This window comes from Cupressus sempervirens, chromosome 9, assembly GCF_028749045.1.
Source record: "Cupressus sempervirens isolate cs-2001-9-10 chromosome 9, ASM2874904v1, whole genome shotgun sequence".
Lineage (NCBI taxonomy): Eukaryota > Viridiplantae > Streptophyta > Pinopsida > Cupressales > Cupressaceae > Cupressus > Cupressus sempervirens.
In genome coordinates this window covers 472,266,622-472,284,275 of record NC_143126.1, presented here as the reverse complement: position 1 = coordinate 472,284,275, position 17,654 = coordinate 472,266,622, and the positions used below count along the sequence as shown (strand labels likewise).

Genomic DNA, 17,654 nt, shown 5'->3' with positions numbered 1-17,654 from the left:
ACTTTCCAAAATAAAGACACACGTCTACAATAATATCTAATTTGACAATTAACTCATTCTTCTTATGGAAGCCCTCTAAGCCATGGATTCTTTCATAAAAGACCTCCATGCCCCCATTTTCCCTTAAGGATAGAGAGGGGTATTAAAATCACCCATACATAGTATGTTTTCCTGTCCTATTGCATGAGCCACTTTAGTTGCCTCGTCCCAAATATCCAATCTACCATTTTGTGGGTTGGGGGCATAGAAGTTGAGCAAATTCCAACTACCAGCTTGGGAGGTGAAACCCATCACAAAAAAAATGGGTATTATGGAGTATCACCGAGCCCACTACCTTGTTCAAGTTCCATAGCATTGCAATGCCACTGAAAGCACCATTAGCATCACTATAAGAAAATTTGGCACCTAGCCAAATGTAAGTAGCCACTCTAGAGAAAACTTGCTTGGTCATTTTCATTTCCTGCAAAATAATTATGCCAGTATCAAGTTCAATGATCTTTTGTTTAATTTCGTACTTCTTCCTTGGACTATTAAGCCCTCTCACATTCTAGGATATAATCTTCATCTCTTGTGTGGTTGGATTTCCTTCACGATTTTTTGTTTCCCCTATTCTATATCCTTTTATGTTTCTTTGTGATAGATGTTCCTGATCGGAGGTCTACCTAGCCTCATTGTTAAACCAACATCATCCCTATTTCCCCCTCTAAGCTTCCTCTTAGGGATCATCCATTCAACATCATTACTTAGGTAGTCAAGACTTGTGACCTCAGAGGTAAGGGAGAGTATTTCCATAATATCTAGTACTGAAACCACTAGTGTTGCATTCATGAGTGGTGAGATGTTCCCCTTGCTCGGGCATATGTTGCAGGGATTAATCACTTCAAACTCATCCTCCAACCCTCAGTTTAGCTATCCTCCTCTAGGTTGAGCTAGTTGCATGGTATGAGCTTCAACAATCTCCCCATCCCCATGCTCAGTTGTTACCTTTTTATTAGTTCGAACACAAATGATCTCAACTTTCCTATGAATAACCTCCTTCACAAGGGTCCTAACCTTCTCCCTATCCTTACTAAGAGCTTGTTTCAGATCATTGATTTCCTCCATGCTTGTTTCCATCAATCTTACCAGTTACATTTTCTCGTGGTGTTTGGTTTGGTTTCCCATTTCAGTAGTATTCAATCTTTCTACCACCACCACACCTGGTGAGGTAACTTTGTCATTGAGTTTCTTGCCATTTTTTCTTTCCACTATTAAATAGATATCAATTTATATATTTTTAAAATGATATATGATATGATTGTATAGGTGAACTACCATTTTATGTATAGTATAAATGATATATGATATGATTGTACATGTGGACTATCATTTCATTTATATTTAAATGATATATGATATGATTACAATCCTTTTTCATTTCTTTATTAACCTCATTGACCATCCTACCAAATTTATGAAATATGTTGACCAAAGAGGCTAGTCATGTTTAAATATTTCTCAATAGTGTCTGCAATGATATTTTAAAACACGATTCTATTGAACTATAGATTTGATGCAGGAGCATCCTGGGTTGCATGGCTATCCTGCATGTTTTCTGAGTTTCTTAGTTTCTATCAAGTTGCAATGCCTTTCATTGCCAAGTTCTCTTCATTTTTTGAGTTCACAGTTGTTGGCGAGTTATCCTATGGTTGTCAAGTATTCTTTGGTTTCTGAGTTATCTTGTGGTTTTCGAGTGTTCCTTGGTTTCTGAGTTATCCTTTGGTTGTAGAGTTTGTTTGGGAACCAAGTTCCTTTGGTTGTTGAGCTTGTTTGGATGTCAAGCTCCTTTGGTTGCCGAGCATTGTTGAGTTCACCAAGTTGCAACATTTTTCTTGGTTCTTCATTTCTTGAGTTGTCTATGTGTGGTTTCTTGTTGGAACTAACCTTTGCATTTAATTTAGTGATAGGTATCTATTATAGGCCAACTTGTGGCTTATCTTATCATTTAATGCGAGTGTTTATTTTGTTGTAACTGCAGCAAGTCGACTTGTGGCCATCCATGTATTTAAAGTGGTCTTTGATAGAGTCTTAGTGGTAGATTTTGGGGAAGAGAAACAAGCATAGTGGGAGTAGAAGATTGTGAAGTTTGTCCATTGTAGGATTTAAGTGTTTGTAATTTGACTGTAACCCAAAAGGCCTTACAACTGGGCATGTGATTGATGATTCAGATTAATATATGAAGGCATTAGTTCCTCTATCTCCTAAGTTTGTTGTTATTGTGTTGTTGTTTTCGCTACATTTATTCTCGTAGGTGGTTTGAATAGCTAGGTATCAAGATTAAATAGATATCAATTTATATATATTTCAAATGATATATTATATGATTGTACATGTCAACTACCCTTTTATCCCTTTTATTTATAGTATAGATTATATATGATATGATTGTACAGGCAGACTATCCTTTCATTTATATTTTAATTGATATATGATATGAATACAATATTTTTTTCATGTTTAAGTATTTTTCAAAAGTATCTATAACAATATTTTAAAACAAGACTCTATTGTTATATATGTATTTCAAATGATATAGGATATGATTGTGTAGATGAACTACGCTTTTATTTATAGTATAAATTATATATGATATGATTACAATAATTTTTCATTTCTTTATTAGCCTCATTGACAATCCTACTCAATTTATGCAACATGTTCACAAAAGAGGCTAGTCATATTTAAGTATTTTTCAAAAGTATATGTAACAATATTTTAAAACATGACTCTATTTTTATAGATCAAATAGATATCAATTTATATATATTTCAAATGATATATGATATGATTTTACATGTGAACTATCCTTTTATTTATAGTATAAATGATATATATGGGTGGACTATGCTTTCATTTATAGTTTAAATGATATGATTTTATTACAATATTTTTTTCATTTCTTTATTAGCCTCATTGATAATCCTACCAGTGAAGAGGCTAGCCATGTTTAAGTGTTTTTCAAAAGTATTTGTAACAATATTTTAAAACACAACTCTATTGTTATAAATTAAATAGATATCAATTTATATATATTTCAAATGATATATGATACAACTGTACATGTGAACTACTTTTATTTCTAGTATAAGTTATATATGAAATGATTTTTATAGACTTACTAATTTAAAACACTGTAAAATGATACACCATGGAAATAAAATAAAAATTCATTCAAAATAACATCATGATTGAAGTAACATGCCCACCATGTCTTCTCAGATTTCTTTGCAAATAAGTTTGACTTGACTAACGCACCATTTAATTGTCTACAAACCCTTTCACATGCAACACTACAATAGACCAAATGCAACGTGCAACACTGAGTAAGAGGGTATTTTTGACCTTTAATTTGTTTTGAGAGCCATTCTAGAGATGGACAGAAAGAGAACAAATATGTAATGTCCCCATCTCTTCGGCCTCTCAATAGATTTCTTAGCCTTTCATCCTTCAAAGGTTAAGGGGAAATAATTAAATTAATTTCTTATAAAGTCATTGAATAATTTAAAAATTAAAAAGATGACTTTATATTTAATTAATTTAGCAAATCGTCGAGAAGCACAGCTCATCTATTGTTGGAAAGGAGGAAGCTTCCATAATAGTGTGATAAGATAACATTTACGATTCTTCTAGAAGGGGGGGGGGGGGGGGGGGGGGGGGCAAGAATAATATAAATAGAGGAGAGAGCCTCATGGGAGGGCATTCGGATTTGTTATAAATATTTGCATGTGTATTTGGGGAGCCAAGGGTCTATAGATAATCAATTTGTCTTTGGGAACAAGAACTCCTAATGATAGCAATTTTGAGGGTGTGAAACATCACCTAAATTATTTCTAATTGGAGGTGGTATTGTAGTCACTTCGTTATGCCAAATTTGTGTCCAAGGGCCAGGTGTGAAGAGGAAGAATAAGTAGGGCATTTGGTACAGGAGCTTGTTGCAAGAACACTATATTACCTTGTTATTAGGGCATAATACCTAGAGATATTGATTACATTGTCAGTGGAGACTCAAAGCAACTTCAAGAACTAGGTTTCTCCTATTCATTCATGCATATTATATGCTATTGCTGTAGTGTTAGTCTTTATCAAAATTAAGCATTTATATATATGATACCAAAGTTTTGGCTATTATATTAGTTTGTATTCAGATCTTGTAAAGATGTCTTGGTTGTGGATGCATCATATGCTTTTAGTTCATTAACAAATGAAAGAAAGAATTACATTCATTGTGGATCTTGCAACCATTTATTACAAGTAGAAAATTAGGGTAATTTGTGACCAATTTGAGCAAGGCTCATTACAATGGTATCAGAGCCTTCGTCTTGCCATGCTATGACTAGTCAAATAGCAGATGAGTGAGAGAGAAATCAGATGTTATAACAGGGAACAACGGAAACAACAATATTAGAATCCATAGGTGGAAGGGGATACACCCTCAAAAGCATTAAGAGAAAGAGATATTAGAAAAATAGTTCAAAATATGGCAGAAGAAGAAAATAGGGATGCAAGAGCTGAAAGGAAATTTGATACCATGCTTGATATGTTGTCATGCTTATTAGCAAAAATGGATCAGCAAGCCACTCAAAATCAGAACACAGCTAGTCAAAATCAAAACACAGCTGAACATAGTGGAGATAATGAGGGAAGGTCTATGCATAGTTCTGAAGACACTAGAGGAATAGCCTCTAGGCCTCTTTTTCCCACCTTTATACCAAGAGAAGAAAAACCACATGCTACTCTAGCTATTTTGTTTGGAGATGAAGCTAGATAGGCTTACTTGGAGTATACCACTCTTCTTAATGATATGAGAGAAATATTTATGCTCCAAGAAATGACTATGCTCCAAGAAATGACTATCAACAAACACTTGGTAAGATTTCTATGCCTTACTATGATGGAAGTAACAAATGCATAGCTAGGTCTTGGGTTCAAAAGCTTGATAATTATCTTTCTTTGAGACCAATACCTGAAGAGGATGCCATAAGATTTGCCACACTACATGTTGAAGGAGCTACGGATGAGTGGTGGTATCATGGCTTAGTCACTCTTGGACACAACCTTATTACTACATATGAGGAGTTTACTAACAAGCTGATTGAAAGGTTTGATGTCAAAGATCCCGAGGTGAGTTTCCATGAATTGGCACAACTAAAATAGCATGGTTCCCTTGACACTTATGTGAATGAATTCCAATAGTTATCAGTCATAGTTCCTAGTATCAGTGAAAGAAGATTGGTGGTCTTATTCATGGAAGGATTGATGGAGCCATTAAAGGGTTGGTTGAAAGATTTTGATCCTCTTTCACTATAGGAAGCAATGAAGAAGGCACGAAGCATAGATTTTGCTGCCCCTACTAGCAAGTTTACATCAAAGGGAACATTTTCTAGTCCTGACAACAAGAAGTTTCCTAAGAAGGAGGACAAAGCTAAAGATAAGTCTACTTTTCCACTTGACCATGAGATTCTTAATGATTTGAGGAAGAAGAAACTATGCTTCTATTGTAAGGGACCATATGATACTAACCATGACTGCCCTATGAAACCTAAGGGGAAGTCAAATTGTGCAATGTGGGCACTAGTTGAAGATTCTGATTCTGACCAGCAATCTGAAATTAATGATTTAGAATCAAAAAAATCAGAACATGATGAAGAATTAGAGGAAGAAGTGAACCTTAAAGAGGATCGTTTCACAAGTATTCAGTGAGAAGGGGCTTTTAGGATGCAAGGAGTTCTTGTTGGTCAAAAGATTATTACTCTTCTTGATACAGGTGTGACACACAATTTCATTGATACTAGACCTGTTGAGAGGCATGGTTTACAGACTGAGATGTTTGAGGGAATTTCACTCTTAGGTGTGAAAAAATGATTTCAAAATTGCCCATGTGCTTGAATAACTATGAGTTCAAGGCAGATTTTTATGTGGTGAACATGGGAGACACAGATATGGTTTTGGGAATGACATGGTTACATGACATAGGAATATTCACCCTTAACCTCCATAAGATGGAAATGAGATTTGAGATGGATGGAAAAACTCGTGTTGAAAGCACTCAGAGACAACAGTTGCAAGACTATTTCTTTCAGGAAAATAGAACATCTCTTGCATCATGACATGGTTGAGTGGGTAGCAAGTTGTGCTTTGAAGCCAACACAGGAAGAGCAACAAAAATTTGTTTATCATCCTGATATACAAGAGTTGAGGATCAAGCATGATAAGGTCTTTAGCAAGATTCCATCTGGTAGACCTCCAGATAGAGGGATAGAACACATCATTGAATTGGACGAGGGTGCTAAGCCTGTTATAGTCACTCCCTACAGGCACCCTAAGCGGCTTAAAGATGAGATAGAAAAAACTATCAAGGAGTTCCTAGCTATTGGGCATATTAGACCGAGTAAGTCACCTTTTGCTTCATCAGTAGTATTGGTTAAAAAGAAGGATGGTACTCTAAGGATGTGTATTGATTATAGAATGCTTAACAAGAGAACAATCATGAACCATTACCACATTCCAAGGATTCATGAATTGATTAATGAATTGCATGGTGCCAAGTACTTCTCCAAAATTGATCTAAGATCAGGTTACCACCAAATTCATGTGAGAGAAGAAGATATTGAGAAGACAACTTTTTGTTGCCATTGTGGATATTTTGAGTTTGTGGTTATGTCGTTTGGGCTAACCAATGCCCCTACTACATTCCAGTCTACTATGAATAGGGTATTTCATTCATAGTTGAGGCAATTTGTGTTAGTCTTCTTTGATGATATCTTGGTTTATAGCCGGACGTGGGAAGAGCATCTTGCACATCTTGACATAGTTTTGGGTATTCTTGGTAAGGAATCTCTATATGCTAAGGAATCAAAATGTGACTTGGACATGACAAAATTATTGTATTTAGGTCACATCATTAGTGTAAAAGGAGTTCAGATGGATCTAGATAAGGTCAAGGCAATTATTGAGTGGCCTACTCAGACAAATCTAACACAACTTAGAGGATTTTTTGGTTTATGTGAATTCTATCATAGATTTGTCAATGGGTATTCTTGCCATGTAGCACCACTTATAGATTTGACTAAGAATGGGGCTTTTGTTTGGACTTGTGAGGCACAGGAATGATTTGAGATGTTCAAATGACTTATGACTACTTGCTCAGTGCTTACATTGCCTGATTTCACTAAACCCTTTGAGTTGCAGTGTAATGCTTTAGGTGACGGGATTGGAGTTGTCCTTATGCAAGAAAAACATCTAATTTCATATGAAAGTAGGAAGTTGAGGGGCCTTGAGAGGAGCTACAGTATATATGACAATGAAATGTTGGCCATTATGCATGCATTGGCCAAGTTCAAGCAATACTTAGTAGGCAGTAAGTTCATTGTTAGAATAGACCATAATAGCTTGAGACATTTCCTTGGGCAGTGAGACTTTAATGATCGTCAGCAATAGTGGGTAAGCAAGTTGCGATCTTATGATTTTGACATTTCTTTTGTCAAAGGTTCATAGAATATAGTCACTGATGCCTTGTCTTGCTGACCACATTTGAGCTCTATGGCTAAGGTTTTGGAAGATTGGAGTCATTTGATTGTGGCAGAATATGCTAAAGATTCTTGGGCTTCAAGTATTATTGATGGGTCACTACAGGATAATAGGTACACAGTGGTGAATGAACTTATCATTTACAAGGGGATGATTTTCTTGACTCCAAGATCCAAAGTGAAGAACATAGTATTGAGGTCTTTTCATGATTCACCATTGGCAGGCCATCCTAGGTATTTCAAAACCTATCGACAGATTCGGGAGAGGTTCACTTGTAAGGGTCTAAAATCTGATGTTCTATAATATGTTAGAGAATCTGTTGTTTTTCAGTAGAACAAATAGAACCATACATATCCTGTTGGTTTATTACAGCCACTTCCAATTCCAAACAAGAGGTGGGAGTGTATATCTATGGACTTCATCACAAGGTTGCCAAAGGTGCAAGGCAAGGATTTTGTTTATGTGGTGGTTGATCATTTGACCAAGTTTGCACATTTTTTTCCACTCACTATTTCATATTACTAGAAAATTAGGATATCATAAGGGCTCTTCGTGAAAACATTTGAAAGGCACAAAACCAACAAAAACAATATACAAATCAAAAGAGAGTGGAATGCTCTTTTGAGGTTGGAGACATGGTGTATTTGATGTTGCAGCCCTACAGATAGTCTATTCTCAAGAAGAGTGGTGCAGAGAAGCTCGAGCCACAATACTATGGACCATTCCGAGTCATTAGGCATGTAGGTGAAGTGGCCTACGAGCTAGAGTTGCCAGAAGATAGAAAAGTGCACAATATTTTCCATGTATCATGCCTCAAGAAGGCATTGGAACATCATGTGGCTCCTTTTGCAGTTCTACCACCCTTAGATGATGAAGGTAAGTTGATTTTGATACTAGAGGCTATACTAGATTTTAGAGAGAAGAAATTAAGAAGCTGTGTCATTAGAGATTATTTGATTAAATAGAAGAACCTACCTATTGAGGATGCTACATGGAAGAGTTAAGAGATTTTGCAACATCCAGAGTTGAGATTGCTTGGGGACAAGCAATTTCTAGAGGGGCAGACTGTAATGTCCCCATCTCTTTAGCCTCTCAATAGATTTCTTTTCCTTTCATCCTTCAAAGGCTAAGGGGAAATAATTATATTGATTTCTTATAAAGTCATTAAATAATTTAAAAATTAAAAAGATTACTTTATATTTAATTAATTTAGGGAATCATCGAGAAGCACAACTCATCTATTGTTGGAAAGGAGGAAGCTTCCAGAATAGTGTGATAAGACAACACTTATGATTCTTCTAGAAGGGGGGGCAGGAATAATATAAATAGAGGAGAAAGCCTCGTGGGAGGGCATTCGGATTTGTTATAAACATTTGCATGTGTATTTGGGGAGCCAAGGGTCTGCAGATAATCAATTTGTCTTTGGGAACAAAAACTCCCAATGATAGAAATTTTGAGGGTGTGAAACATCACCTGAATTATTGCCAATTGGAGGTGGTATTGCAATCACTTCATTATGCCAAATTTGTGGCCAAGGGCCAGGTGTGAAGAGGGAGAATAAGTAGGGCATTTGATATAAGACCTTGTTGCAGGAACACTATATTACCTTGTCATTAGGGCATAATACTTGGAGACATTGATTGCATTGTTAGTGGAGACTCAAAGCAACTTCAAGAACCAAGTTTCTCCTATTCATTCATGCATATTATATGCTACTGCTGTAGGTGTTAGTCTTTATCAGAATTAAGCATTTATATATATGATACCAGAGTATTGGCTATTATATTAGTTTGTATTCAGATCTTGTAAAGATGTCTTGGTTGTGGATGCATCATATGCTTTTAGTGCATTAACAGACGAAAGAAAGAATTACATTCATTGTGGATCTTGCAACCATTTATTGCAAGTAGAAAATTAGGATAATTTGTGACCAGTTTGAGCAAAGCTCATTACAAAATCTCAAAAGTTATGCTGCTGCTGTCGAGGCTCGAGACACTCTCTCCTTGGGAGCTTCGCTGGATGGAAATCAGACATTAATTTCAAAGAACGGGACATTTGAATTGGGATTCTTTAGCCTAAACAAAACCAATAACTGGCATATTGGAATCTAGCTCGCCAATTTACCAGAGAAGACAATCGTTTGGGTGGCCAATAGAGAGACTTCCTCAAGAAACAAATCTGGAGTTTTGAGACTATCAAGACAAGGTAGACTAAGATTGTTCGACGTAGAGGGTGAGGCTATTTGGTCAGTCAACACATCGAATAAGGCATCCCAATCTGTGATGTTAGATTCTGGTAACTTTTTGATGCTGAGCGATGATAACAAAAATGAAACGGTTTGGCAGAGTTTCAACAATCCAACAAATACCTAGTTGTCTGCCATGAGATTCGACGGACGACAAAAGCTTGTCTCCTAGAAAAGCTCGTCAGATCCTGCTCCTGGGCTTTTCTCACATCAAGTGGACCCATCTGGCGCTAACCAATTCATGCAAATATGGAATAATTCTGTCAAGTACTGGGAGAGTGGAGTTTGGGATGGTAAAATTTTCATTCATGTTCCAGAAGTGGTGAACATAGAGTTCTTCAATGTCAGTGTTGAAATTACCACCTCTGGGATGCATTTCATCATCACACCTACCCATAAGATGAATGGGCTCCTGAATTTCATCATGATGAAGTCTGGAGATAATCGAACCTCTATGTTCGATGGCAAAGTGTGGAACGTTGCATGGTCTCAGCCCAAAGATGAATGTGCCACATATGGTCTCTGTGGTGCTTTTGGAACCTGCAACTCCAACAATCTTCAGCATTGCAGCTATGTGGAGAGCTTCACACCGAAAGACAACCAAGCCTAGGATTCGCAAGAGTGGTGGTCGAGTGGCTATGTTCGCCAGAGCCCCTTGAATTGTAGTACCGACATATTCATCGACTCCAAATCAACGCTATCTTATGATGATCACGCTTTGTTCTATTCTACCCACGCAACTAAGGGGGATTACGAGAAACCCTGCCTCAACAACTACTCGTGCACTACTTATGCTTTCAATCCACCTTCTGGCCCCTGCCACATCTGGTCTGGATCTCTTCTTAACTTGCGCAACTCTACAACAAAATTAACTAATTCGAATGTCTTCATTCAAGTAGCTGCCTCTACCCACACAAAGTTTGATCATCCACCATTGTCCTCCAAACTCAAAGCCATACTTGTCCCCATAGTGCTTGCAAGTAGTTTCATTGCTCTTGTCATTATTTGAGTATCTTTTCATTTTTAGTGAGGAGGAGGCGTCATGATTGGGCGCTACGATCTATTCAGAGTTGTGAAGATTCCTCCGACCCTTTTCTTAGAATGTTCAGTTATAAGGAGTTGAAGATTGCAACAAGGAATTTCAGGTGTAAGCTGGGGAGTGGAGGATTCGGCTCAGTTTTCAAAGGATCTCTACCAGACGGCACACTTGTGGCTGTGAAGAAATTGGAATCCACTTCAAGCCGAGATGATAAGTAGTTCCAAGTGGAAATTAGTTCTTTGGGAAGCATACAACACAGGAATTTGATCAGGCTTCGAGGGTTTTGTGCAGAAGCATCGAGAAGGTTACTAGTTTATGACTACATGCCCAACGGCTCTCTACATTCTCTGCTCTTCACTAGTAATTTCAAAAGTGAAAGAAAGGTACTCGACTGGAAAACCCGATTCCAGATCACTTTAGGCACTGCTCGAGCCTTAGTCTACCTCCACGAGGAGTGCAGAGAACACATCATTCATGGGGATATAAAGCCCAAGAACATTCTGCTCGACGCTGATTTTTCACCCAAGTTGGCCGACTTCGGCATGGAAAAGCTTCTGAGTAGAGATTTCAGCCGCGTATTGACCACAACGAGAGGAACAAGTGGTTATTTGGTTACAGAATGGATTTCAGGCATTCCCATCACTACAAAGGTCAATGTATACAGTTTCGGTATAACTCTTTTAGAAATAATTTCTGGGCGAAGAAGTTTGGATTTAAATGTACAAGATTCCAACAGGTATTACTTTCTAGCTTGGGCTGCAACCCAAATCCACCAAGGAAACACGATTGATGTTGTGGAAGCGGGTGTTGTTGAGGAGGAAGATATTGAAGAGGTAAGAAGAGCAGTTGTTATGGCATTGCTATGCATTGAAAGGGGGGAGGAGATGAGGCCAAGCATGGGGCAAGTGGTGCTAATGCTGGAAGGGAAGGCAGAGCCTCCATCTCCTTGGGAAATGGACAATGCAACAAACAGTAGTGACAGTAATACATATAGCAATGGCTAGAAGCTGGTGGATTTATAATAAGAGCTGTATAGAGCTACAGTAATGTAGACAGACAGATAGATAAAATTTTAACATCCACGAGGTTAAAAATAGTCTATGGGACAACAAGACAAGTCAAGCAGACTTAAGTAGCACTGTTCGCTTCTTGTGCAGGATGATGATGAGTCCACCCAATTGCTCAATGTACCCTTCATTGAATAAGTTATGCCAAGAACTGTCACATATAGTATTCACAAATTTATCTCTTCTACTCTTGTAGGTCTCACATTCTAAAATAAAGCGCTATTCAATTTCCACTTTTCTAGAATTGCAAAATCTGCAAATTCTCTCTTCACAGGCCTCCTTTGGCCTCTTCCAACACCCGATCTCACACTGAAGTTGGTGAGAGTTGGTTCTCAGCTAAGCAATAAGAATTTTAGCCCTCCAAGAAATGTTTGCTCCTATGTATGCTTTTTGGAGTTGATCACAAGTGGGGTTGAACTCATTTATATAATATAAGTTCTTCTTCCCGATCTCGCTTCCCCAATTTCTCTTGTAGAATTTCTCCATAAGAAAGACCTTTATTTCTTTATTATTTGTGGGGCACATATTGATTTTAATATTCTATTTACTCATCCATTTGATTTTTTGTTGCATCCATGTCCTTTTTTGCTTACATAGTGTGTCACTAAAGACAACTTTAGGCCATCTATCCTCTTCCATTTTTTTGATTCTTTTTAAATAGCTTAGAAGGTGAACCATAGCAAGTGCCTCAATAGGAGTAGCTCCCATTTCACTTAGAATGATATCATATGGAACAATTCTTTTGATTTTAAACTTGCTTGTGATCAAGCACTTTTGGATTCCTTCAATTTGTTTCCATTGTGCTATAGTAGTGTTGCTGGCCCATATTTCACACCTGTAAAGAACAACTGGTAGCACAAGAAGACCGAACAAGGTTTGAATAGTTTTCCAATCTCACAACTCTACTTCACTGCACCTATTCTGAAGAGCATAAAAAACCTTCCACCCACTTAATATCCTTTTATACCTATAGCTAGACCAGCTTAGTTTTTTGTTGAAATCAATGCCAAGGTATTTATACTCTGCAACTTCTTCAAAAATACTTCTATTGTAATAAAATTCATATTGATGTTGTTTTTTATTATTAGAGAAAATCATAACCTTAGTCTTGCTGATATTGACCTGCATCCCTACCATTTTGCAAAAGCAAAGACAAGGCACTAGGCAGGTAACGAACACAATGGGACTAGGGCATCACACCAGAGCATCACAGTGGGACCAGGGTAGCAGACACAATACCAGATATGGTTTAGATCCTAAATAGGCTCATTTCCAAGGGCAAAATGAAGACTGGGCTCAACCCACAGCAAGATAGTGGTAGATTTTTAAGCCAGGGGTTTCAAGGTGCACTTTTCAATTTTTTTGTTTTTGTTTTTCTCTTGTTAGTTTTTGTTTCATCCTTCTTTCCTTTGATCAATGGAAAAACAAATTGTGGATACACAAACAATGGGAAAACAAACAGTGGATATGCAAGCTATGGGAAAACAAACCATCTCATTGGTCAAAAAAGGTCAAGAAATTCTAGTGCACTTTGAAACTAACCATTTAGGTCAAGTGAAAATGGCATCACTCGATAAGACAGAGAAATATATTTGGGTCAATGTTAAACAGTTCAAGGGCATTTTAAAATGTAGACTTGCTCGCTTGAAAGGGTCACATGAAAAGCAGAAACACAGGAAGAGATTGCATGAACCAGAGAAGAGACAGAAAGATGTTCTTAAAATGTGCCCTCCCCCACACTTAGATGGTGCAAGTCATTTGTGTGGTAGCAGAAACTTTGTTGATTTTGTCACTTACAGCCCTACCTCCACACCTCTCGCTTGGTGCCCATATCTTTATGTGCAAGAACTTTTGAGGGCCAGGAGGATGTTGGAACTCCTAGAGGCTAAGGACCAAGAAAGTTACTGTAATATGTAGCTGTTAATTGTAGAAAATAAAACTCATGTAGATAATAACAACATTTTAAAAGCTCAAATATCAATGTTGAAAGAAACACTTTTAGCAGGGAAGCTTGAATGGTAGAACATGGAGGATGAATGGAAAAACTTAAATTCTACATTGGAAACAAACAAGGTCACAACAAATACTGAGTCATCTCATTATAAGGAGAGAATGATTCTTCACACTAATTCGTTGGGAAAGGTAGAGGTTGAAGAGGAGAGGAGAAGTTTTTCAAAAGTCACCAAAAATTGGGACAAAAATAGCAAACACCTTGATATGGCCAGAGAAGAGGCAAAGATTTGTGTGGACACACAAGATGAAGAGGTCAAGGAAAGGTAGCGTAGGGCATCCAATTTAATTATCAAAGGGATAAAAGATTATGGGGAAGGCGAACACACCCTCAACTTAATGAGGGATTTCTTACAAGATGTGTTGTTGTGGCAAAGAAAAATCTATCAAGCTTGGAGGGTTGGCAAACCACACACTAAGAGAAATAGGCCAATTAAGGTAGTCATGCCCAGCATTAGCAACAAACAAAATCTACTTAACAAAAAATAGCTCTTGAGGGGTTCTCGCTCTATTTTAGAGGAGGATTTGACCATGGGATAGGAAGTAGAATGAAGAATAGAAATGGAGAAAATCAGAATAGCTAGAAATGAAGGCAAAAGAGCTTGGATGTTCAAGGGAAAACCAATTATTGCTCATTTTAGCCATCGCTCCAATGAAGGGCAGCAAGAAGGCAACAAAGTTGTGACAACAAACACTTTGGCGTGCAATGATACAACAAGATCAGCAATCATGCTTATCGGTAATAACTCAACTTCGAGTCTTTCACATCAAAACAAATAGCAATCAAGCTTAACTTAGGCATCCTTAAGTTTAGTTTGTTGGAATTGTAGAGGTTATCTGTGGAGGCGTGGGCCTGGGTTAGGGCCTATCACAGAAGGCAAAGACATTATTTGTCTCATAGAGACACATGAGCATGAGGGATGTAAGACCCCATTGTTTGAAGGCTACTAGAAGATGACAGTGTGGAATGAGGCAGCGAGAAATGGTAAAGGTCATGGAGGTATAATGGTTCTAGTAAAAGAAAGAGATGGTCATGCCATTTAGTTAGAAAAGACTGATTCTAATAAAAAAATTATATGGCTCAAAATCGTAGAAAATAACACTCTTCTCAGAATTACACTTTGTTACTTTGCTCCACAAGAATCTAAAACTTATCAAAAGTGTGGCTTAGATCACAATGACCCCTATGCTGCATTAAAGAAAGATGTTGCTATTTTTTTGCAGCGTGGGTATGTTCTTCTTTTTGGAGATTTCAATGCTAGGACAACAAATTGGCAAGCAAGTATTTTCAGCTCCAAAGTAAATGATAACCCTATTTGGCTCATAGAAGAAAGAAATCATCAATGGGAAAGAATATCCAAAGATGCTAAAGCCTACAATCATTTTGGGGAAGAATTGATCACTCTATGTGGCACATTTGATCTCATAATTTGTAATGGTTTGGCTAGATGGGCTAAGTCGGGCAATTTCACTTGCAACACATACAATGGGGCAAGTGTGGTAGATTATGTAATTTCTTCGTAGAATTTGTATGAAAATATTGAAGAATTTAATTGGAGAGCACATTTGGGATCTCAAATCAGATCATAGACCACTGTACATAAATTTGTATTGGGCAAAGGATAGGCAGATTGGGCCAAAAATCCAAGGCCCTCAATACCCCCCTTCTCAGGGCAGAATTTTGTTAACTTCAAAAAATAGTAATACTTTCAAAGCTTCTCTTGAGGAACTTTCTATAGGACACCCTATGTATAAACATGGTGTTAACAATCATGATTTATTAAATCTGATTCATGAGGCTCTTTCAAAATGCTAGAGAGGAAAAAAATAGAAAATCTGAAACTAATTATTTTCTAGCCAATGCTTGGTTTGATAAGGAATGCAAGAGGGCTAGGAGAAACCTAAGGGAGTCAAATAAAACTAAACTTGACATTAAGGCCTACAAACAGATCCTAAAGAAGAAGAAAATCAATTTTATGTTCACAAGGAGAAAGGAGCTAATTTTCTTGGGCAGAAATAATCCCAAACATTTTTGTAAAGAACTCCAACCAAGGAGAAAGCAAAATGAGAATAATATTACTACCACCCAATGGTTTGAATATGCTAAGAAACTTTATGAACAAGAGGGTGAAGTGGGACAACCACCTTTGGTCAACGATGATAGAAATCTTTTCACTGTGCAAGAAATAGAGACAAGGATTAAGAAGTTAGGTGGAGGTAAAGCAAAAGATCTTGGTGTGCTCCAAGCAGAATATTTGAAGTGGGGTATGAAAACTCTTGCACCGCACATCACTAAAATTTTCAACAAAATCTGCCAAGAAGGGTTTTCGAAGGATTGGACAATCAACCTTGCAATACCACTTTTTAAGAGTGGCGATGTTAACAATCCTTCCAACTACAAGAATATAATGATCAATCCCCTCTTTGGTAAACTTTTTGGCAGCATGATAGAAACTAGGATCAACAAATGGGCAAAAGAAAACCATAAATGTGCTAAAGGGCAAGCTGGTTTTAGGCCAAAGCACTTGATAGTGGATCACTGTTTCACTTTGAGACACATTATTGAAAAAGAGTGGGAGAAAAAGAAAGAGTTTTTTTATGAAATATTGTAGTATTTTTTTTTATGGAGGCCATCCACAAAGACGTTTTAGGTACCTGATGTGGGCCCACGCATTCATGAAAAAATATCGTAGTATTAAAGCAATAGTAATATATGAAATATTGTAATATTTATTTGAGGAGAATGAAATATAAAATGAATACTTAGGGCTTTCGAGATGTGTTCTGACTCTTTGAAATTTTAGATGAAATGAGTACTTAATATTTTTGAAATGTGTCTTGACAGTTTGAAATTTTGGTGTAAGATTTTTAGGATTTTTGATAGGTTTTGAAGCTTTTATAAAATTTGTAAGTTTCTAGTTTCAAATAAGATGTAACTAAAAATTGTTTAGGCAATCATTTATTTTATCATAAAATAATATCAAAGACATTTTTAAATATATTTTCTTAGATTGAAGTTTAAATCTAAATTTTTAATTCAATGGAGAATATGTAGAAAATAAAAAGATCATTTATATTTTTTCAAGAAAGGGAGGTAACAATTTACAAAAGTAAAATAAAGGCATTTTAAAAGAAATGCTTTCTTCAAGATTTGAAAATTTATAATTTAATTATGTAACTTAGTTATTCAATTGGAAAGTTTTCCATATTTATATCTATATTTTTATTTCAAAATCTGTTTGATTTAAGTAAGTTGTATTGGGAGTTTTTTTCTATATTTATAGGGTTTTCATGGATTGGATATTTAATTATTATTAGGAAAATATTTGTAAATATTGAGTGGTTAAAGATTATTTTTATTTTTTGTGCTAGGAATTTCTATATTTACATAGTTTTAATGTAAATTTTTTATATTAATTTTAAGAAGAAATTTTTGAAGAGGATTTTAAACATATTTACAAGGTATTTAGGATTATAAAATTGTGTGCTTCATGCGAACATTCAGTTTTCTTGTGTACGACTCTTTGTCTGAGCTTTCCTCCTGTAGGCACCACTTGTCAAATTGCAATTACTGCGAGAGCTTTTAGGTTAGGATATAATGGCTCCGACCAGCGGTGAACCAGTTGTTTCTGGTTCTCACACTACTACTTCAGACTACCATTCCGTTGCCTCAGAACAAACACCTATGCAAGTTTGTCTCGAAGGTCTTGCACCAGGTAATCCTGAC

At 36.6% G+C, this 17,654-nt stretch overlaps 1 pseudogene; it reads left to right on the top strand.

Moving 5' to 3' along the window:
• Nucleotides 1–6,060: 6,060 nt before the first annotated feature.
• LOC149539372 (G-type lectin S-receptor-like serine/threonine-protein kinase SD2-2) lies at nucleotides 6,061–11,854 on the top strand (annotated as a pseudogene).
• Nucleotides 11,855–17,654: the final 5,800 nt, after the last annotated feature.